This window comes from Rhinolophus sinicus, chromosome 13 (assembly GCF_057876585.1).
Source record: "Rhinolophus sinicus isolate RSI-liver-muscle chromosome 13, RSI-T2T, whole genome shotgun sequence".
In the NCBI taxonomy this organism is placed as follows: domain Eukaryota; kingdom Metazoa; phylum Chordata; class Mammalia; order Chiroptera; family Rhinolophidae; genus Rhinolophus; species Rhinolophus sinicus.
Genome location: NC_142513.1, coordinates 1,628,587 through 1,651,433, shown reverse-complemented (window position 1 = coordinate 1,651,433; position 22,847 = coordinate 1,628,587). Strand labels below are relative to the sequence as shown.

The 22,847-nt window shown below is 50.5% G+C and overlaps 1 protein-coding gene across 2 annotated transcripts in view; it reads left to right on the top strand.

The window, feature by feature from the left end:
* CDH4 (cadherin 4) overlaps window positions 1-22,847 on the top strand; it is a 394,225-nt gene that overhangs the window by 216,363 nt on the left and 155,015 nt on the right. The gene's annotated exons all lie outside the window — the stretch shown is intronic.

Genomic DNA, 22,847 nt, shown 5'->3' with positions numbered 1-22,847 from the left:
AACAAAAAAGTTGAACTTAGATTTAAAACAGATTCAAATTAATCAGGAAAGATTTCTTCTCTGTCTGAGTTTTTAAATGTTTGTGGAAGGAAAATAGTTGCGCTGGCTTCATTTTTTCGTATTCATTTTACTTTTTTTCTAATGTATAAACTTTCAGATTCTTTTTCTGCTGAAAAATTTCTGTTGGTGAATATAACACACTTACGCAATTTAACCAGTAACGTACAGAGAGTGAGCTCATAAGAACAAGCCAAAACTTCCTTCATTCTTTCCAAATTTGTTTGGAGCACCTATTCTGTGCCCTGTGCTAGGTGATGAGAACCCCGGGGTGACTAGAAAGGCAAAGCCTCCGGCATCCGGGACTCCCAGGCCTTTGGAGGAGACAAATAGAGAGCCTTCTACAAGACAATGGACAGCGCTGTTATCAGCACCACAGGCTCTGTGGGTGCTGACACAGGGAGCCCTGAAGGAATGGTCGCTCCTGAGGAGGGTGCCCAGAGGACGGTGGAGATGCGACCTGCAAGCAGGAGAGCTGGCCATTCGGAGCCAAGACCATGAGCCTGAGGCCAGGGAGGGGCGCGGGCAAAGGCCCTGGGGCGGCTCCAGGACTGTAGACCAGAGCTTGTCTTCCAGAGGATGTCTGTTCACGTCTGTGCCCCTCCACGTGGCCCGGTAGGGCGGCTGCTTATAAAACCCAGGTCAGTCCAGGCCCCTCCTTACCGGCTTTGCACCGCTTCTCCCTTCACTGAGGACAAAAGCCAGAGTCAAAGCCTTACAGGACCTCAGGCTGTCTCCTGCCTCCTGCCCACCTTGTTCGGCCCCTGTCTGTTTCCCATCTGCCTCCTCCTCCTAGAATGTAAGCTCTGCTAGAGCGCGCACTGGGCTCTCTGTCATGGCCGTGTCCCAGAGGGTGCCCAGCACACAGTAGGTGCTTACTGAAGACTGGCTCGAGGAGTGAGTGGGCTTGCAGGGTCCTCTGTGCCCCTGCGCTGGTGCGGGGCTCCCTGTAAGCAGGCCCCATGTCTGCCCTCCTGGAGCCTGGAGCTTGTGATGGACAATACGCCAGTGGCTGCGGGTAACTGACGAGTGCAGGAGGGTGCTACCGGGAGGGGGCAGGACACGGGTGGGCTGGCCGCCCTGGGACGTGCCCCGGGGAAGCAGCACCTAAGTGGAGTCCATCAGAAAGAGGGGGACTTAGCAAAGCAAAGAGCGTCTGTGTCCAGAAAGTCAGCCTCTGGGAGGACTGGGCTGGGCACAGGTGGCACATGGCGGGAGAGGAGCCAGAAAGCTGGGGGAGAGACGTAGGGTGGTGCTCGTTCCTGCAGGCCCCACGGTGCCAATAAGGAGCTGGCTGGACCCCAAGCAGTGGAGTCCTCCCCAGAGCAGGAGGCGGGTGTGGGACGGGAGGAGAGGGCAGGGGAGGGGACATGACGGGGACAGGAGGCTCTGTGCTTAGACTCGCTGGAGCTTCTCAGGGAGCTGAGCCTGAGCCGACCCTTGGGGTCCAGGGACCCTGGCGTCCCAGTGTCCAGGGCAGGCCAGGCAGGAGCAGCAAGAAGCCTGAGCTGTGCAGAATCCAGAATCAGGACAGAGGAGGAGAGTGGGGTGGTCACGTCATCATGTCAGTGGCACCGTGGTCCTGGCCATGTCAGGGCAGGAAAGTGGCACCATCAGGGAATGTTCTGGAAAGATGATTCTGGCAGCTGCAAGACTGAGTCTGTGTGAAGGCCACATTAAACTTGATCTGCCCTCACTGCTTTTCGTTCGTCCAGACAGTACAGAGCCACCAGGCAACAGCTAACTTCTCCTGGAAGCTGGCATTACATGACATCTTCTGACTAAGCTCAGGTTTGTCACGATGGCCATTCTCTGGGAAACGAGAAATTAATCGTCTTTCAAAGTAATGGCTCCGAGAAGGCATTGAAATGGGGGTCTGCTGGGCGGGCTCTGGTGGGCCTGCCTCTCTCCTGAGCTCCAGCCCTAGTTACGAGTTACAGGCTGTTCAGATTTTTTGTTTGTTTCCTCATGGCAGTTTTGTAGGTCGGATGTTTCTAGGATTATATCCATTTCTTCCAGGTTATCCAGTTTGCTGGCATATAATTGTTCACTGTGTTCTCCTAACAATCTTTTCTATTTCTGTGGCATCGGTGGTAACATCTCCTTTCTAATTTTAGTTATTTGGGACTTTTCTCGTTTTTTTGTTGTTTGTTTGTTTGTTTGTTTTTTCTTGGTCTAGCTGAGGATTTGGCCACTACAAAAAAAAATCAGCAAAACACGCAGAAAAAGGCAGCAGGAGAGGAGAGGAGAGACAAAAAGGCAATCAGACACACAGAAAACAATTAACAAAATGGCAACATAAGTCCTTCACTATCAGTGGTTACTAAGTATAAATGGATGAATCTCCCCAGTAAAACACACAGCGTGGCTGCGTGGATAAAACAAAATAAAACAACAGAATCCAGCTATATGCTGTCTCTAAGTGACTCACTTTCAACCTAAGGACACCCACAGACTTCTGGCAGTGACACGTTTTGATTCCTTTGTCATTCCTTTTGTATATATTCTATAGATATTTTCTTTGTGGTTACAATCGCAGTTACATAAAACACTATGAAGGTGCAATGAATCTAATTTAAACTGGTAAGAACTTAACTTCAATCACATATAAAAACTATTCAGTTACATCTCTGACCCCCCCATGTTATGTGATACACAGTGTCCCTTTTTATATTGGGGGATACCCATTTATGTTAATTGATATCCATTAACATAGAATTATGGTTACTTTCTATGTATTTGTTTTTTAAATACTAGAATTAAAAGCGATGTATTCTCCTCCATTTTAACATGACAGGTTTCTATATCCAGGTATATATGTACATCTACCAGGTAGTTGTATATCTTTATATGATTTTGTGTTATTCTTTAGAATCTTTTCATTTCAGCTTGAAGGACTACTTTCTTGCAGGGCAGGTCTACTGGTAATGAACTCCCTCAGGTTTTTTGTTTTTTTTTTAATCTGAGAAACTATTAATTTTTTTCTTCATTTTTGAAAGACAGTTTTGCCAGATATGCTTTTCTTGGTTAGCAGTTTTTCTTTTCTTTTAGCCCTTTAAATATATATCACGCCCGTCCCTTCTAGCCTGCAAGGTTTCTGCTGAGAAACCCACTCACAATCTATAGGAGCTCCCTTGCGTGTGACGAGTCATTTTTTTTCTTGATACTTTGAAGATTTTCTCTTTGTCTGTTAGTTGAGTTTGATTAGAATGCATCTTAATGTAGGTCTCTTTAGATTTATCCTACTTGGAGTTCTTTCATCTTCTTCTTGAATTTGTGGGTCCATTTCTCAGATTTGAGTTGACTTCAGCCATTGTTTCTTCAAATAGGCTCTCTTCCCCTTTCTTTCTGGGGGCTCCCATAATGCATATATCATTTCACTTAATGGAGTCCCATAAGTACTGTAGGCTCTCTTTACTTTTCTTTGTCCTATTTTCTTTCTGGTCCTCTGACTTGATCAGTTTGAATATCCTGTCTTTAAGTTCACTGATTCTTTCCTCTGCCTTGTGAAGTTTGGTAGTGCACTCCTGCAGGAAAATTTTCAGTTCAGTTGTATCCTTCTGTTCTGGAATTTCTCTTTGTTTCTTCTTCATAGTTTTTATTTTTATTTTGTTGTTATTTAATTTTGTTCATGCACCACTTTCCTGATTTCATTGAGTTGTCCTTCTGTGCTCTCTTTTAGTTCATTAACTACCCTGTGATTGTTTTGTTTGTAATGTTTTGTCTGGTAATTCATGTATTTCCCTCTCTTTAAGGTCAGGTATGGAGATTAAACTTGTTCCTTTTATTGGGCCTTGGTTCCCTGTTTCTTTTTACACTTGTTACTGTTTGTTGGGATGAGAGCATTTGGAAAAACAACCACCTGCTCCAGTCTTTGCGATCTGCTTTGTAGACCTTCACCCGCCTACTTGGCTAGAGAGTCTGCAGAGCTCTCAAGATTTTCTGGGGGTGCATGTTCTCTGGGCTCATGCATGTAATCTCAGGGTAGAGATTTGCCTGTTTCTACTCAGAATTTCCTCTTAGTTTCTGCCTGTGGTACTTTAGCCTCTCTGATACTAGACTGCCATGGGATGTCTTTTGTTCTCAGCAGCCTCTGACCTGATTCCCGTACCTGTCAGCATTTGATGTGAGCAAAACAGAAACCAGCCTCTCAGCCATCCCCCCCCCCCAAAAAAAAAACTCAGGACTTTGGGCTATGTTCCATTCTCCTCTTCCCCAGGGAGAAGCCAAGAGTTGGGAGTTTTCTTCTGCTCATGTGCTGTGTGCCAGGGGAAGGGCTATAAATGGTAAATAAATGTCATGAATTTTCCTGCCAGTTGTTCTTCTTGGCTCATCTGGGTTGCAGGAACCTCTTGCGTTGACTGGTTTCCTGATTTTTCTCAAAGGCAGTTCATCTACATATTGCTAAGTTGTTGTCTCCGTGAGGTAAGAAGGTTCTGGGCTTCCTGGCCGTCATCTTGCTGATTTCACTCCCAAACAGCAGTTTTGTGTTTGGTTGTGTTTTTTTTCCCCAAAACCACAGTTTTGAACACACTATGCATGAGGGGTGAAACTGTCTTCTGCTAGCTCTCCCAGCATTCACACCCATCCCAGTGGCCAACACCAGAAGTCAGCAAACTTGTCCTAGTGAGGGCCAGATAGTGAATGTTTTCCAATTTTCTGCTCATACCACTTTCTGTTGCAGCTACTCGACTCTGCTGTTGTATCCTGAAAGCACCATAGACAATATGTAAAGAATGGGCATGTTCCAATAAAGCTTTATTTATAAAATCAGATGGTGGTGGGCAGACTATAGTTTGCTGACCTCAGTCCTTACTCAACCTGGCCCTCTGAGGAATCCTGCCAAAGCCTGAGCCAAGTCATGTCCCTGGCGATCCCTCTGTACTACAGAGGGTGCACATGTCCCTCAAAGCAGAGAAAGGTCTTTGTAGTAGGCACCCCTCTTGTCTTGACCCCACTCCCACTCTTACTGTCATTCTGTCCCAGCCGCCTCTCTGGCACCGTTGCTCAATCACATAGACTGTTCCCATCTTAGGATCTCTGCCCTTAACTGTTCCAGCTGCTTGGAATGCCCTTCCTCCTCACCAATGCCTCTTAGTATTCTCACTTCCTTTGAGCATTGTACAACTCTTCCTATATTCGTCAGCATGGACCACAGACTAAAATTTATTGTCTCACAGTTCTGGAGGCTGGAAGTCCAAGGTCGAGGTGTTGGCAGGCTTGGTTTCTTCTGAGGCCCCTCTCCTTGGCTCACAGATGGTGCCTTCTCCCTGGGCCCTCACATGGTCTTGTCTCTTTGTGTCCTAATCTCTTTGTAGAGGGACCCCAGTCATATTGGATTAGAACCCCCTTAATCACCTCTTTAAAGACTGTCTCTCCAAATACAGTCATATTCTGTGGTGTTGGGCATTAGGGTTTTAACATATGGATTTGAGGGGATACAATTCAGCCCACAAGACTCCCTCTGAGGCCAACCCTGACCCTCCACCCCCGATTAGACGACAGCCCATCTCCTCACCCTTGGGCTCCAGATCCCCTCATTCTGCCCTTTCTCCTCTCAGCCCCTCCCCTGCTGACGTCCTACAGTATGTGCAGCCCTTTTCCAAGTTTCGTTGTCTGAACCTCATTCTATTCTTAAAAGTTATGGAACAAAGAGCTTTTGTATATATAGGTGAAGTCTTTCAGTATTTACCATATTAGACATTGAAACTAAGACATTTGAAAAATATCTATTAATGCATTTAAAAATATAATAATAAACCCATTGCATACCAACGTAAGTAACATATTTTATGAAAACTAAATATATTTTGCAAAACAAATCCAATTTAGTGAGAGAGGCAGTGTTTTTACATTTTTGCAAATCTCTTTAATGTCTGGCTTAACAGAAGACTGCTACATTCTGCTTCTGCATTAACTCAGTTGTTACGCTGAGTTGAAAAATATATGAAAAAAATTCAGCCTCACTCAGATGTGTAGATGAAAGGGTTGCATGTATTTTAATCACCTTTTCAGATAATGGTAGATACTCTTACACCTAAAGTTAACAAGTGTTGGTTTCTTGAAGGTTAGTAGCCATGTGAATCTGAGGTGACATCATCTGTACTTTGAATGAGTCTTTAACCCATGCATAATTTTATAACATCGTGGAATAGTCTTTTCAAATTGGTGGCTTTCTGAGTGATGTATGTCTTCCATTATACAGTATTTTTAAAAATCACATTTGTGAATATCACCACTGGTCTCATCAGAAAAGCCTTTCATTATTGGGAAGCTGTCCAACTCGCAATTGCAGACACACGTTTTCCAGAACTGATTTTTGCTCCAAAGCTCTACTTTCATCATTGGCAACAAATATTGTCAGTTGTTTTCCTTGAAGTGACAGACTCACTTTGTTCATTTTCAAGCACATGTGTGCCAGACTCATATATGACTAACTGTAGTTTGTCTGTGGGTTGTTCTTTTAAGTAAAAATAATTTGCTGTGAAAAAGTGGCTAGTTCAGCTTGCAACTCACACAGTAACACAGGCGCTTTGCATCAAGGCGGCCACTTTGCTTCCGTATGCGCTGTCTGTACTCCCCGTTTCATCACACTGAGTAATAAAAGGAAATGCAATCAGGAGTCACGATTTAATAAAATTCATTTTTACTGCTTCTGTCTCATCAAGGACGTTCGTTAGTGAAATGACTTTTCCCCACAGTAAAGAAAGGCTTGGTGATGAGAACATAATGACAACTAATAACCATTCAGGGCTCCTGACTCTTGCCACAGCACCCACCATGAAGAAGGCAGATACCATTTCTTCTATCTGCTTTATTAAAGTAAAATTCACATACAACAAAATTTACCCTTGCAGAATGTGCAATTCATAGTTTTTTCATGTATTCTCAGAGTTGTGCAACCATCACCATAATATAATTGTAGAACATTTTCATGACTCCAGAACAAACTCTGCACCTATGAGCAGCCTCTCCCCTTACCCTTCTAACCACCCTTTACTGTGCACACACAACACATAGACACACACCACACATGCCCTGGACAACCGCTAGTGTATTCTCTGTCTCTGTAGTATTGCCTTTTCTGGATGTTTTATATAAATAGAATCATGTATTTGTGGTCTTTTGTGAGTGGCTTTTTGTAATTAGCATCCTGTCCCCAAGGTCCATGCATATCAGAGTCCCTTTTATTTCTGAGTAGTATTTCAGAGTATAGCATAGTAAGCTAGCGAGCTGATGCCACACTGCCCGCTCTGCAGTGTTGGGACAGTGACACGCCGTGGTGAGTGGAAATGCAGCTCTGTAGAAATCTCAGCCTCAAACATTAGATACTGTGGTAGAGAAAAATGGCAGGATACCCACCTACCCTGGGCTGTTCCCCACAGCGCCCCCCACAGGGGCTGGCAGTGCAGCGTCTTCCAAAAACGCGCCTTCCCCAGAAGGTGGACCCGTGGCCAGGTGGGCTGCTCTGCCCACGCGGGTCCTGAGCTGGGACGGTGCTTCCTGATTGAACGCAGGTAATGACGGGACCAGGTCAGGGGCTCGCCTTCCAGCTGCTTCCTACTGCAGTTCTCCTGGGTCAGAAGAAAAGCTTGTGGCCATGGGCGTGGGCATTGGTATCGCTGGCACCTCCAAGCACACGTTCCATCACAAGGTTTTTCTTGTGCTGCCTTTCTCGACGCACCAAGCAGACAGACCTCTGAACAACGTGGGTGGAAAATGTGTGTCCGGGAGGATGTCGGTCCTCAGAAGGAAACCAGGCAACCTTGCGTCTCGAGCTCAGGCACACAGACAAGGCAGGACAGGTGCTGGGCGGACGGCCCTCGCCTGTGACAGATGAGGAGGCAGCAGAAACGTACACAAAATACTGATAACGGCCACGCTCTTGAACTCTGCAAGTTTCAGTCGTCATGGGCGTTTCTTGTGAGTGAGATGGGGGAGGTGGAGAGAAGGTTGTTCCAGTTCTTTAAAACGGAAATCCCTGAGGTGTGCAGCCACCCGTGCTCTGTGTGGTTTTTTCGTGCAGAATTTATAGTCATTTATTCAGAAGTAGTTCGGCACCTGCTATGTGTCAGGCACTGCCTGTGCTAAGCCAGCATGTGCACACACACACACATCTATTTTAAAACCCAGCCAGAAATGACCACGGTCCTCAATTCCAGCCCCTTCCCCACATTCTGGCGGAGAGACTATTGTTTAGAGGGAATTAGCTTCCAATCCAATGTGCTGATGTCATTGCTTTCTTCCCAATTAACTCTGGTGTCCAAAGCCAAGAAGACAATATATTTTAAAGCCCGGAGGAAGCATCCTGAAACAGTGGCCGTCTAGGACCGCCAGGTCCCAGAGCGGTTGTGGAGGATGGTTGGTCGCAGCATCGGCCCCTGAGGCCACCTCAGCACCTGCCTTTGCGCCTAATGAGCCTTTCTGGACGTTGACACTGATCCCCGATGAGTTATTGACACTGCAATGCAACTCAAATAATTGCACAGGGAGCACAGGCCCCAAAATGGGGGACACCTGGAAGCTGAAGCTGCTTCTCTGGCCGCTCCTTCTGCCATGCGCCTGGCAGGAGGCCAGCTGAGAGGCCAGGTTCGCCCGTGGGGCATTTGCAGCAGCTCAAGGTCCCTAGCATGGCCACCCACCCTGGTGGAAGGACTTGGGGGCAGTGACAGCAGCCCCAGCAGGGGAGGAGGTGCTCCGCTCGATGTTCGCTCTTGTCCCCCTCTCACATGGCACGTGCCTTTGCTGGTGTCCAGCGTTATTTCTGTCCCCGAGGGTTGTGAGTGGAAAGATAACAAATTTCTAACTCGACTTGCGTTGAGTGGTTCCTGGTGATCTTGTCTGAAGAGGCTACGTGGGGAAGGAAGGACGCCCGCTGCCCTCACCTCCAGGCTGGCCTCAGGGCCCCTGCTCTGATACTGTGGGGGGAAGTTCAGAAATTATGTTTCTAACTGGCCCATGGGACACTGAGCTGAAGGTCTGCTGAGCAGCTTGAAGCAGGACCGAGAAGGGTTGGAGCCTCAGGCCTTGCCGTGCCAGTGGCAGGAATTGGCCATTTCCTGATCTGTTAAGCTTTACAATCTTGTTTCCACACCGTGGCTGTTTTAATCGGCCTTTGCCACACCAACCCGACACTCAGAAGCTCAACAGAATGTGTGAACATGACTAAAAACAAACACACCCTTCAACCCAAAGGGCCAAATGGGCTTTTAATATACACACACGAAGGTGGGGTTTTCCGCTGCCCCCAGGATGCACTAACTGAGATTCCCTTTTTAACATCGGTTTGCTTTTTTTCTTTTGTAAAAGCAATGAGTAACAAACACTGCGACCTTCCGGAATGCAAAAGGATTTTTAAAAATCCAAACAACGTTTTGATTCCACTTGAGAAGAAAAAGTACTATCTGAAAGCACATTTAATGCCCCACGCCCATTATTTATGATTGTCTCATAAATTATTTTTCTTACAGTCTTTTTTAAAATGGACGTAAAGCCGAGCATAGCAGCAAAAAGGGGGAGGAGAAAACACAGCGAATGGCTGGCAGCCATGAAATCGGATCAGAGCTGATATAATAAGATTAGGCAAAAAAATAAAATTAAATTAAAATGTGGCGCTTTTTTTTTTCCTTTTTGAGTTTTTCCGGTACGTGGTCTCATGAGAGCGTCTGTGGGAGCCTGCGGGGGGCACAGAGCCTTTGGATCCTCTCTGGAACAGTCTTCTCTGCCTGAGCCAGGTTGAGTTTGCATTTGGGACATGCAGCATTGACTTGGAGAGATTTTTTAGGAAAAAGAAAGGGTTTTGTCTGGTGGGTGTCTGGTGGGATGCGTTCGTCTCATGGCCGGTTTGGAGACTTGGCTCTGCCCGGTGTCTGTCCCCACACACCTCTCCTACCCCAGCCCTCCCATGAGAACTCTCCCCGGTCAGTTTCACTCTCCATCATGGTAAAGATGAGCTTTCCTTCCTGTGTCTCTCCACCTCCCTCCCCGCGCCATCCATGCCACCCCAAGAGTGGCTGCTGTGTTCTGGGCAAGCCCTGGGCTAGACGACCAAGGGTCTAGCCCAGATGTGTGTGGCTTGCTGTCACACGGATGCCCGGCACAGCCAGCACGCATAATTTGGCTGAGGACAAACTTATTTTCAAGCCCCCCAGGTTGGCAGGGAGGTGTCCTGATTATGTGTAGAAAGTGCTGACAGTAAATGTACCCAGTGGCTCCAGTCAGATGGGAGGTTGCAGCTGTCTTTGGAGAACAAAGAAGAACAGCCTGTCAGGGGACACAACCTGACATGTATCCTACCCAATCAATTGCTTGTCCCAGTGGAACTGCCCTGAACGCCACGGGTGGGTGCCGGCGCCTAACCACGCAGCCTGGGTGTGTCAGCACCCTGGACAGAGCTCCCGGCCTGTCTGGAGCGGGTTGTGCTTTGCTCTTTATTCTCACCTGCTGCTTTGTGGTGTAGGGATGTTTGATGCACCCAAGAACACGGCCCGTTGCACCTTATTCAGGGAGTTTATTCTGCAGACCTGCATGTGGGACACATTCGTCTTCCGGCCACCAGTCCATGCCGCTGATGCCCACGGCCACTGCCACAGTATTTGCTCTGTGGCACCTGCTGACAGCTGCCCGCCGGGGCCAGGCTGTGTAGCTCACACCTCAGGCCAGGCCCCGCTATCTCTGAATCCCAGGCCAGCCCCCGCTCTGCCTTAGGGCCGTGTGGACCGCGCACACGCCATGTGCCCTGGACCTGCAAATAGGCTGAAATCAGTCCGACTGAGCCTTTTCAGGGAGGACAGCTCATTCTTTCTTAATTATTGCTGTTAAAACAGGACTTGGGACAAGCTCCCCAGTGGCCACACTTGGTGACGCCTCGTGTTCTCGAGTCCAGTGGTCCTACGGTGGTTTCTCTTTCTGCCTGATGAGCATTTCTTTTCATTTGCATCTTTTCACCTACTTGGTTGTCATTTGAGTTAACCCGTCTGTGACTTCTCCACTCATATCCTTTGCAATCTTTAAAAAAAAAAGAAGATTTTCTTGCCTTTTCTTGTGTTTTCACCAATGTTTTTTGAATATCATACACAATGGTGACTTTGCAAGGTGGAAGGCGTCCAGTCTGGGACTCACTGGTTGACTTTGTCAAATTGTAGATTTTACCGACTGGAAATCCTTTATCGTGATGCCATGGTGTGAGCTGTTGGGTCCTCTGTGAAGGGCCGCACGGCCCCTGGGTCACACACAGCCCGGTAACGCTGCAGATTCGCACGTTGCACTGACGTCTGTAATCTGGGAAGACTTTGCTTTGTGTTCCGTGTGAGGTGGACGTATGTCTGGACTGTGCATTCTCCTCGTTGGTCTCCTTGGACCTTGACCATCTCTTCCTCTGCTCAGCTCTCCAGGAGGCTTACCACCATCTCTGTATTGTGTGCAAAGCAGGAGACCTGGGAACAGCCCGTCACCCCTGTAGGAGGCCCTGCCTGCTGGGGGACGAGGCTTCTGAGCCTCAGTACTTCTGGGACCCTGCTTGGACTGGGTTCCTGCCACATTTCTTCATCTCTTCTCACCTCCAAGTACGTCTTCGAAAAATAAAAATAAAAAGAGGAGTTTTCCTTTTGTCTGTCTCCACTTCACACTCCCAGCTTCCTCAGTCTTCACCCCAGGGCTTCAGAAAGCAAACACACCTTTGGAGCTGGCTCAGAGGCACCAGCGCCCTCTGGGCTGAGCGAGCCGGAGGCTTTATTCCGAGAGCCCAGCGTCTCATCCTGACATGTGCAGACCTTCTCCCCTCATTACAGACCTGACCAGACACCTGTGAGCATGTGTCAGTCAGTGCGAGAAACCCCCAGTGCAATGGAGCAATATTGTCACCCCTTAATATTTCCCTGGAGACATCAGCCTCCGTGTTGAACGTGCATTTCTTTTCACCATCTCCACGTTGGTGTTAGTAACGGTCGTTTGTAAACTGTCCATCTCTGAGCAGAATCCAGGATGTGATACTAAAAAAAAATGAAAAAAAAGCTGCAAAAGGAAACTAAATCTCGTGCACTGGATACCTACACCACAAGGGAAATAATTGATTCCCAGAGATTGAAAGGAAGGGAGGAGCAGCTTATTTGGGGGGTGAGGGTGGGGCTCCGCGTGTCTGCCTCTGTCCCTTTCTGCCTGAGTGTCTGCTTCATCCTGGGCTAGCATGTGCGGTCAGGGAGCTCCCACGAGCAGGGGCCCCTCAGCTTCCTGCCCCCTGTGGCTTGTTTCCATCCTTGAAGTTCAAGTTAGCGGCTTCAGAGAGCTTGTTTGTCTCCCCACAGCAGTTGCAGGTGCTTGGTTTTCCAGATGAGCTGCAGCTGAGATGTTGCATGTTGGAGGGTCCCTGTGACTGCTGAGGTGACCACGTCTCACATAGGCTGTTTCATCCTGCGGAGGCAGGACAGCTGTGCAGGGGTGTGTGGAATCGTAATAAATTTGTTTGGTCTTTGTTGCCAGTTCCTGGCACAGGGCTCCTAAAAAAGGTGTGGACTTTCCTGAGTGATAGGCGTGTCTTTGTTATTCATTAGGAGCCCCTGTCGTCACACCTGAGTTTATGCTAATGAAGTGACTCCAGGGGCCCTGGATGGTCATGGGAAGCACCTAGTGGTCACTGTGGGACTTTCAGCTCCACCCCCACCACCCCTCACATCTGGGGAGGGGATGGGACTGCAGACTGAACTCTGAAGAAACTCTTGAACTACGGTTCTGAGAGCCCCCCGGTGGTGGAGATGTGGAGGTGCGGGGGGGGGGCGTGCCTGGAGGGGCCGAGGGAGCTGGGCCCCCACCCCCCGATGACACCTTGTCCTCTGCATGTCTTCCCTTCGCCTCTTCCTGAGCTGTATCCTTTTCAATAAACCAGTGAGCATAAGTATACTGCTTTCCTGGGCTCTGTGAGCCATTCTAGCAGATTATGGAACCTGAGGGGGTTCCACAGAGGTCGTGAGAACGCCCATCCTACAGCCTGTGGGTCAGAGGCACAGCGGCCCCCGGGACGTGTGAGTGGAGCCTGAAGTGGGCATTTCTCCTGGGACAGAGCCCGTAAGCTGGGAGGTCTGGGAGAAGTCCGGGTAATTGAGTTGTAGGACACCCAGTTTGGGTGTCGGAGAATTGGGAAGTTGACTGGTGCTGAGAAACACCCCTGAGGATGTGAGTACAAAGCGACGCAGAAATAAGGCCTCTTGTTTTCACAGGTGACCGGAGCAGAGCCCTGGTCTCTCGCATTTCGTGAGGGAGCTCATTTCATTACAGGGAGCAATTCTCGGGACTCCCTGAGGACGGCCTGGGGCGTCTGCCCACACCTACAGCCCTGCCTCGCTGCCAGAGCTGCCTCACCCCCCCCCCATGTCTGTCTAGTGACAAGTTCAGTAAGAAACATCGAATTCTGCCCCCCAGAGACAGCGCCAGAAATCAGCGGGCACCCACAGCTCGTGGCAGATGCCTTCCTGCTGGGTCGGAATTCTGTACATTTGAAATATCTTCACAGAGAGTGCATTTTTATTTTTTTAAGTGAACAACTTCCTGTGATGAAAAACATTTATAATCAGTTAAACCTCAAAGTGCTCAAGTGTAGCTAGCTTATTTACGAATTTTTAAGTCTCCGGCATTAATATTTCGTAAAGAAAAATAAATTAATGGATGGTGGGTTGTCGGAAACTTTTATGCTAAATATACTGCCTGCTGACTGATGGTTCATGATTTGGCCTTTTCCTCGCCTCTTTGTAGTGTCTTCAGAACAAGCGTGTGTCTGGGCCCAGCTAGCTCTGTGCTTCCCAGTGGACCTGGCAATTATTAATGTAGGGATTTGAGAGACAGCAGAACTAACCATTTCTATCAAGTCAGCATCTACGAGCATGAGGACAGCAGATCTTGCGTTAGCGTTAGGTGCTGGTGTGGGGGACCTAGGAGGCCACAGCCCGTCAAGGTGCGGGCCTTCCTCAGGCATGTTCTCTGCTGCTGGGGTATCGCCCTGCCTTCTCCGGCTGAGCCATGGGGCCCTCTCTCTAAGTGTCCAGGAGCAGAGCTGGCCTCTGGAGCAGGCCTCAAGCATCTCCCTCAGGGGATGTGGGGGGCGCATTGTGAGTGGCCCTCCTGGCTCTGGGCCCCAGGTGCGTGGTGGCCTTGTGTGTCCTTTCGTGTGGGAATCACAGTAACCCCGCTGTCCGGATAGGAGTCCGAGGCCATGAACCCACAAATTGCATCTACAACTAAGAAAAGCTGGGGCAGGAAAGAGCACAGAGCCCAGAACTTTCTCTCTGACCACTGATGGACCAGCACCATCGTCTCTGATGGGACAGGAACGTGCTAGGAGGTTGGCTTCAGAGCTGCCCAGGATGATGGCTGGTCACCTGCAGCCCTTCATAAGACAGGACTGGGAGAAAGGGACGGTGGCCATTTATCACCCCGCCTACCAGGTGCTCCCCTGGTTCTCTTGGTGTCTGTGGGGTTGGGGACATTTGCCTTTGGGGGCGGGGGGTCTTGTGACTCCACTATCGAGCAGGATGGAGGAAAGAGAAGATAGCCAGAGAGTGTTTCCATCCTGGGATCGCCCCAGGAGGCCACCTGCAGGAATTGGGAGAGGGACTCCAGGCTGTCACCTGATAGCCACACAATCATCCTGGCAAATTTATTCTCTTTTCTCCACAGTAAGAGAAGGTAGTGGATTACGTAATGGAAGTGTCCCTGTTACAGAGGTTGTCAGACCTCACACTGGCATCTGAGCAGAGATGGGGGAGGACGTGGCCAGGTCTTACCTAGGATTAAACCCTCAGAAAGCTTTCCATCATCCAGGCTGGCTGTCGACATGTTACCATGAAAGGCTCTTTCCATTCTCTGCTCTTCCTGCCACGGGGTGTTTGTACCCCAAAAACAGAACTCACCACGAGGATCCTTGCACATTTCTCGGAGTGCTCTCAATTTAAGGGCTCAACTTTCAGTGGCTTCTGGGGACTCTTACACTCCAGAGAGACCCAGGCCTGAGAACCCACCTTAGCCAGAGGTGCAGGGCTGGGGCCCCTGCTGTGTCCTCGGCATGGCTTCCTGCATTTTTGAAGCCATGGGTCCACAGGAAAAAGCTAGATGATAGCTAGCTGGAGGATGGATGGATGGATGGATGGATGGATGGATGGATGGATGATGGATGGATGGATGGATGGATGGATGGATGGATGGATGATGGATGGATGGATGGATGGATGGATGGAAGGATGGATGGATGGATGGATGGATGGATGGATGGATGGATGGATGATGGATGGATGGATAATAGAGTACAACTCTTCAATACATACAAAAATAGCTAGAAGAATAGAGGTGAAGGTTGATATTTACCAACATACTCCATAATTCATTAGCAAAGCTGTTTAAATTATTTTCATTTTATTCCATTTAATTGACACCAACTTCTTTCGTTCCCATTAGGCTCCCTGGAGAGAGGTGTGTGTGTGTGTGTGTGTGGATCTGGTTGCAGAGAGTGGTCTTATATGTTTGTAATAGGCTCTGATGCAAAATGGAAGCATCTGCCTAGACACACCATCCACTAGATGCACCATCCAGCTGATCAACAGCCTCTTTTCCTGGCCGTCTCCTTCGTCCCCCAAGGCCAGGGCAGCTTCCCTGTGTCGCCAGGTTCACCCATTGTCCATCACGTCTGTGGGTTTGTGGAGGTTTCACTGTTAAACAGAATTATTTCTAAGCGTTCAAGAATCCTTAGCATCTATTTCTGTTGCTGTTTCCGAATCACGCTATTACTATTTGCTCTTGCAAATTTCCTAAAAATGGCACTGTCAACATTTCTTTAGTCAAAGGTCGGCGTCATGCAGGGGTGTTTCTGTAGAAAACCCCCGTCAGGTAGAGTTTGATGGCCCACAGACGCAGACGGGCTGCCTGGTGCCAGCGTCGCTCGGCGCCTTTGGCGCTGCCCTGCCCCCTGCACAGAGCATGGCAGGCGGGACGTGTCTGACACCATGTAACTCTTCCTCTGACAGCAGCCCGTCTCCTCTGCTGACAGGGAGCCTGCCTCCATGAAAGTTCATTAGTCTATTGAAACATTTCAGTTAATGGCAAAGCTAGTACTCAGAATTGCCAAGTTCATATTTCCATCTGCGCACGAACGCAGTCATAAAGAATGTTTTTAGACAGGTTAATTTGCCTAAAATACCATGCAGTCAATCAGAGTAACAAAGCCGGTGACGCCCGCGTGGGTCCAACAGGGCTTTCATCACTGCTGTCCTCTGCCTCACACAAGTGGGCAGAGATGCAGGGGACAAGAGTGGCGACTGCACAAGGAACCGTTACTGCGACACGAGATGCCCCACAGCTGGGAGTGGGGCCGGTGAGGGCAGGTCGTAGCCCAGGGTCCCTTGTGGAAGTCACGTGTGGTTATTGAGCGAGAAGACGGCTTTAATATTTAATGTGACTGTTGATATTATTTACATTGGCTAACGTTATATTTCACTTAATTTGCCACTGATGAAAACCCTCTTTGATACGAAGAGTGTGTGCTTCTGTCTGAAGATCCCTAATACACATGGGTGTTTAATTAAAAAAATTAAAGTAGATTAAGGGTATAAAGTATAGTGATTAAAACAGGCTCCCCGCCAAAGCTCTGTGTTCCCAGCCATCCAGGAAAGTGTGCTCTGCAGGTTTCCGGGCACGGCCATTAATTTGCGACGCTCAATCTATCACCTCACAGTTGGTCCCGTTTTCTCAGCGCAGGCCTCTCGCTCGTGGAAAGCCAGGAGAGGCCGGAAAAAGGGAAAGGTCACAGAAGATGAAGCCACTGGGCTCGTCCCAGGAAGGCCTCCTCTGCTGATGACTGTGTCCCGGGTGCCCCACCGCTTCTCCATCACATCCGTCCCCGCAGTACCGTCCAGAGGAAGGAGCGATGGATCCAGTGAGACAGGTGCAGGTCAGCCCTGGGCTCCGTCCTCTCCCTGCTCCGTCTTGGGACAGGAGCTGTTCCTTCTGAGGTTGCGTCGCCTCGTCTGTGAGATGAGGCCAATCACAGCCCTGTCTCGAGGCCTGTGGAAGGATGACGTGAGATCCCCGAGCATCCGGTCAGCGGTCCATGAAGCCACCCTGCTGGGCAGGGGGACCAATGGCCATTCTTACTGTGGAGATGTCACCTCAGGAAGTCTCATCAGCACGCAGGTCCCCCCAAGAAGCATGATATTTGTTGTTCTTCCCAAAACTCGCCCTGCAAGCCACCGAGGACGACCAGGCCGGAGGTCCCAGCAGCAAGTGGAGCTGCCTTTGGTGTCTTGGGCTTGAACTTCTCTCTGGAACCACCCTGGGAAGTAGGCGTAGCGCCCACCATGGACCTGGCACGCTCCCTTCCTGACTCCCGAGAAGGTGGCTCCAGACATGAGTGCACGTGTCTGCAAAAGGCTGTGTCCGTCAAGTGGGAGCCAAGATCAGGTGGACGAACTGTGAGGCCAGCCCTCAGTGGCCACACCAGGGACAGGAGTTTCCAGATTCTCGATGTGACGATCAGGACAAAGAAAGGAAAACGCAGTGTCAGCTTCGAGGGACAAACATTGCCAAGGACATGACCCAGGGGGATCAGCAGCGTTCCTCTGGTGAGGAAAACAAGAAAGCTGGGAAGGAAGATGGTTTCCAAGAGCTAAGACATGTGTCTGCAGATGGGAAAGAGTGACAACGTCTGAGGGAGCAGTGCCGACCTGGCCCGGGGCTGACCTGGGCAGGTAACAACCGGTCACCTGTTAGAGCACGGCCATCACCTCCCAGGCCTGGCCCAGCAGATCCTAGCGACGGACCTGCTGCGTGTGAAGCTGAGACAGGGTCAGCGTTGTGGGGCCACACAGCTGTGACTGCAGACGAGCGTGGGGCTCAGACTCCACGTGGGTGCTTCTGTTTGAGTCACGGGCTAGAGAGCTTCACAGGCCCCTCAAGTCGCTGCAGGTGAACGCATCGTTAATGGGATGTGTAAAAGCGCCATGACAGGACGAGACGCCCTAGGACAGGACCAGGGGGATGAGTCTCTCATGGGAGCTGCCAGGGTCCTCCTGATGGCACCAAGGTCCCCAGAGACACCCAACCCCAGCATCATAATACTCTGTTTACTGGACGGTGGGGAGGGACGAGCCATCTTGAACAAGTTTGTTTTTCTCTGAGTATTTAATTAGTATGTTCCTTCAACATTCAAATATTTAATGAGAACTTTTTCCTTTTCCGTGACATCAGAATCTCTGACATTTGCTGAACCAACTTGGCGGCGGCGTGAAGCGTTTCTGTGTGAGGCGTGCACAGTTTTGAGCAGCCTATGCGATGGCTTATTCCAGAAAGATTGTGTGGGAGGAAGAAGCACGGGAAACGCAGGGCTATATTAGGGTCAGAAATAACCATCATCTGCTTAGCATGGGAACCAAATACCAGCGGATCAACAAAAATAAATCTGAACGCAGTGAAAACAACATCGTTTTAAAGAGGGAGAAAACAGAGCCTTTTGTTGTTGTTTTTCAGGGCTGTTTTTAGACTTGGCTGTGTAAGCAGACACTGCTCTGATGCCTGCAGCCTCCATACTTCGGGAAACTGCGGCTGTAACAGACTCCAGAGTGTGTCGTCACGTGCCGTCCTCTAAGCCCTGCACTCACGCTCAGCGGGCACTTTTCGTGTTAGTGTCCCATTTCTCAGATAAGTAAGATACAGGCAGGACTTGGGGCTGAAGGACGCTGGGACCCACCTGGGTCCTGTGGCCGGGCTATGGCTTGGAGCCAAGTTTTCGGATGAGAGGCCATGTGGTCTTGACTTCTGTTCCCACTTTATGGGGTCGCTGACAGGTTCTGCAGGACAGTGTGTGTCAAAGCACTTGGTCAGGCAGAAAGCGTCGTGCAAACGCTTGTGCTCTGTCCTGGGGGTGGGGGGTGGGGGCATGGGCAGCCCTTCCGTGCACAGTGTGAGCCAGCTGAGGGCAGGGTGCTCTCAGCTGCACCTGGGCGACTTCTTCATGTAGCACCTGTTTGGGGCACTTCCTGGGTGGCAGACAGGGTCCCAGGGACGGGGTGGAGCAGGGAACAGAAGACACAGCCGCCCTGGCCTGTGCGCAGTGGTCGCTGTGGACACAGCCATGGGGCAGCTGGACGTAAACAGGGCTTTGGACACGGGTCCCCGGGATGCGAGGGAGGGTTCGGTTCTAAGCGGAGTGGTCGGGGCCAAGGAACGGTCTGAGGTAACGCTGCTCGTAAGGCCACGCGGGCGGGCGTGAAGGTGCCAGCTCTCTGTTTAATTTCACTCTCACACACGATTCCTTTCTTTGGTTTTGACACGGGAGCAATGCTGACATTCTTTTCTGCTCACGAGCCAAGAGTGTGTGCAGGTGTGTGTGTGCAGGTGTGCGTTTCACAGTGGAAAGGAGAAGCACTCGTGCTCCCAGATTTCATGAGTGGGAGTGGACAAGGGAAGGTGACACAGGAGGGGTTGAAGGAGGAATGTGCACGTTGGAACCCTGTGGTGACATCACCAGGGAGTCCCCGTCTCTCTGAGTTCGCGGGGGAGAGGCAGGGCTGGCATTCAGCTGGTTTACAGGTGCCTGGCCTCGCTGGGCTGTTCTGATGGGTCAAGACCCGTGCCAGTCCGCAGCTTAGCTCACGTGACTGTCACTTCTGCGGTCAGGTGACACTGAGTTAACCCACCAGCAGGTGGCTCTGTTAGCACAGACAGGTCGGCTGCTCTGACACAGAACGTAGCCTCACCCTGGTCCTATGGGTAGAACCATAGGAAGTCAGGTATTTATAACTTGAAGTGTCCTGAATTTTTTAAATGGCACTGGAAGGAAACTCACACTTTTCAGAAAATTAAATTCAGGCCAGTGGCTATAGAAAAGCATGCTCAGGCTTTAGACCTCTCTTCCTCGATCTGTGATAACCACTGAAAATCAGGTTTTCTGAATCCTCTTCATGGCTCATGGGAAGAGAGCCTGCACCCCACACAGGTTCAGCTGGGGGACAAGAGGAGCCCGGCACTGGCTGGCAAAGCTGGGCATCCTCTGGGGAAATTGCCACCAGGGCCTGTGCTTTGTTGCTTTGGGAAGAGGGTGGCGGATCTGAAGAAATGCACAACAGCACGATGGCTTCTAGCAGCGGGCGGAGGTTAGGTGCCTAACCAGCAATGTGCACAACTAGCTAGTACACATAACGAGCTGCACCTAGATTCAGGTCAGAGTGCCTCTTGCGAGCAGTGTGTCCTCGAGGAGCAGGTCACTGGGGTGTGCCAGCCTCACGGGATCACTCTGTGCTGCGACACCCGGCTGTGTGCACCCCACCCCCAGCAGGTCTGCGAGGGGCTAGCACGGAGCTTTCACACGGAGGCACACACACGTTTGCGGCCACACGGCGGGGCGGGGGGTCCGTGGGTCGGCTCGGGAAGCGGCACAGCAGCGGCTCTCCCTGCCGGCCACCCCGTCTGACCGAGGCTCTGACCTCTGACCGAGGCTCTGACCTCTGCCCTGTGTCCCTCGGAGCAGCCAGCAGGGGCTGCAGACAGGATGCTCTGGGCATTCACTGGTGCCAGAAACGAAATGAAATAATCCAGAGCCTGGGCTGCAGGGTCTGGGGAGTAAACCCTCCAAGGCAGAAGGAGCCATAATCAAAGGCATGGCGGCCCTTATCTGTCCCCAACACATGTTGCCAAGGCACATGCGGTTGGCTTCAATTATTGATATTTCTTTTTAAGTTAAAGATGAATTTGAGACAGCTGTGAACTTGGGAGGTTTATCTTCCAGCTGCAGGGAGACCCGTTCATGATCACGGGAGGTGCCTGCAGGCCTTCTGGCCGTCACCAGGGCTGGTGGGAGCCATGGAGAGAGACAGGAGGTGCCATGGCCTGGGCCCCACCCATGTGAGGTGCCGGGCGTCCTGTGTGTCCCAAGGCCCTTTCCTCATCACAGCCAGTGGGCCAAGCCCCCAATCCTTCTCCGTTAGACTGTCTCAGCCCTTTAGATAGGACTCTGCTTCTCCTGCTGGGCAGACGGACACAGAGGGGAAGGGTCACGGGGCACCTTATGGTGACCCAGCACAGGACGCGGGGACACACAGGCCTGTGACATGTGGGCTCCAACTGGTCCCAGCTGCCTGCCTGTCCCTGGGCTCTGGGACAGCTCCCGGTGCCCATAGAGATGGCGGGGGGCGGGGGGGCAGCTGCAGCCCCAGATCATCTGCCGAGCTGAGCTCTGAAGGGACATTCACCCCTGACCCTCTCGAACCCTTTTTTACTTTGAAATAATTATAGATTTATGGAAAGTTGCATGGGTGGCCCCGAGGGTCCTATGCACCCTCCCCTGCCTCCCCCAGTGCTTACGTCCTCTGTCACTACGGTGCAGAATCACGACCGGGGGACCAGCCCCGGCCTCTGCCACTGGTCACGTGTACAGATTAATGCAGTCACCGCACCAGGCAGGACACAGGACTGGGGCAGGGCCACCCCGTCCTCTGGCTGCCCTTGTGGTCACACTCGCCCCTCTGGTCCAGGCCAGGCCATGGGCCGCTCAGTTCCCACGCCAGTCTCCTGGCACCGGTGAGGCTGCCTTGGTGGGGACCTAGCAGGCGCTTGGTCACTGCTCCCCTGGTGACCTGCTTTGCCCTGAAGCTTGAGCTGTTTGCAGTAAGGAGGAAACTGTGCTCTCGCTGCCTTTGTCCGTTAATGTCACCTTCGTCCTTTCTCTTTGTCCTATTCTTTTTCTTTCTACTTACTTGCCTCATGTCTTAACAAGCATCCAAACCTTGTAAAAAATATTAGTCCTTGTTGTCTTTTAGCATAAAACATCTGTGACATTATCAGAAAAATGACATAAAAATAAATCGCATGTTGATTGAATTTGCACTGTTACACAACTAGGGTGCCCTGTGCCAGGAGACGTTGAATATTCTTCGGAGGAGTAATCGATGACAGAGGATCGATCGTGAAGCCCAGGACACAAGAAGCCACGGGCGTCTCCTGGTGCACAATTCACGTGTTTGTTTTCCCGAGTCCCCCGCCCCCACTCCCATCCCTGCCTCTGAGTCACCTGAGCTGTATACATGGTGAGACATAAAATAATGTCTTCAGGCTGAGTGTCAACAGATGCTGGCTTTAGTTTTATGTTTTCCCCTATCTGAATTGTGGATAATTTTTCTTTTTTCCCATGAAGTTGGTTTCTCTGAGTCTAGCTGGCCCTCTCCCTTTCTTGTCCCTGAACTCAGAGCCTTACTTAAAAACCAGGACGGTGACAGCTCTTTCCTCGCTCTTATGTCACCTCCCGTGTGTAAATCCAGTTTCTTTTCATTGATGTTTTTAAGCGGCTTTGTCTGAGGCTCACCGTTGACACGTATTCTGAATCACGTTGTTTTGCACAATTGTTGAGTGCTCTGTGAGAGTCACTCTCTGATTTATCCTTTTGTAAGTTCTCAGTGCCACAGGGCGCGTGAAAACTCTGAGGGCCCATAGAATGGGTCATTTTTCTGGCTGTCACCAGCCATCGCTGCCAGTGGGGTAACAGCAGGCCTGGCACAGCCCTGCCCCTCACATGCGGTGTCCTCGGCTCTCGGTGACACCGTGCTCCTGCTCCCAGGCTGGCCCCGAGCTCACGGCCAGCTTGGTGAAAGGAGAGCTGCTGCACACACGGCTGGGACACTCACCCCTGGAGCAAACAGCAGAATCCGATCGCTCGGCCTGCCACAGGCTGGGCTTATAAAGAGAGAGTTCTGGGCTGTCTCCATCAGCAGCCCTTGCTCCGTCCTTCGAGCGGCAGCTTCCCCCTCTCACCCCCTCCCAACGGC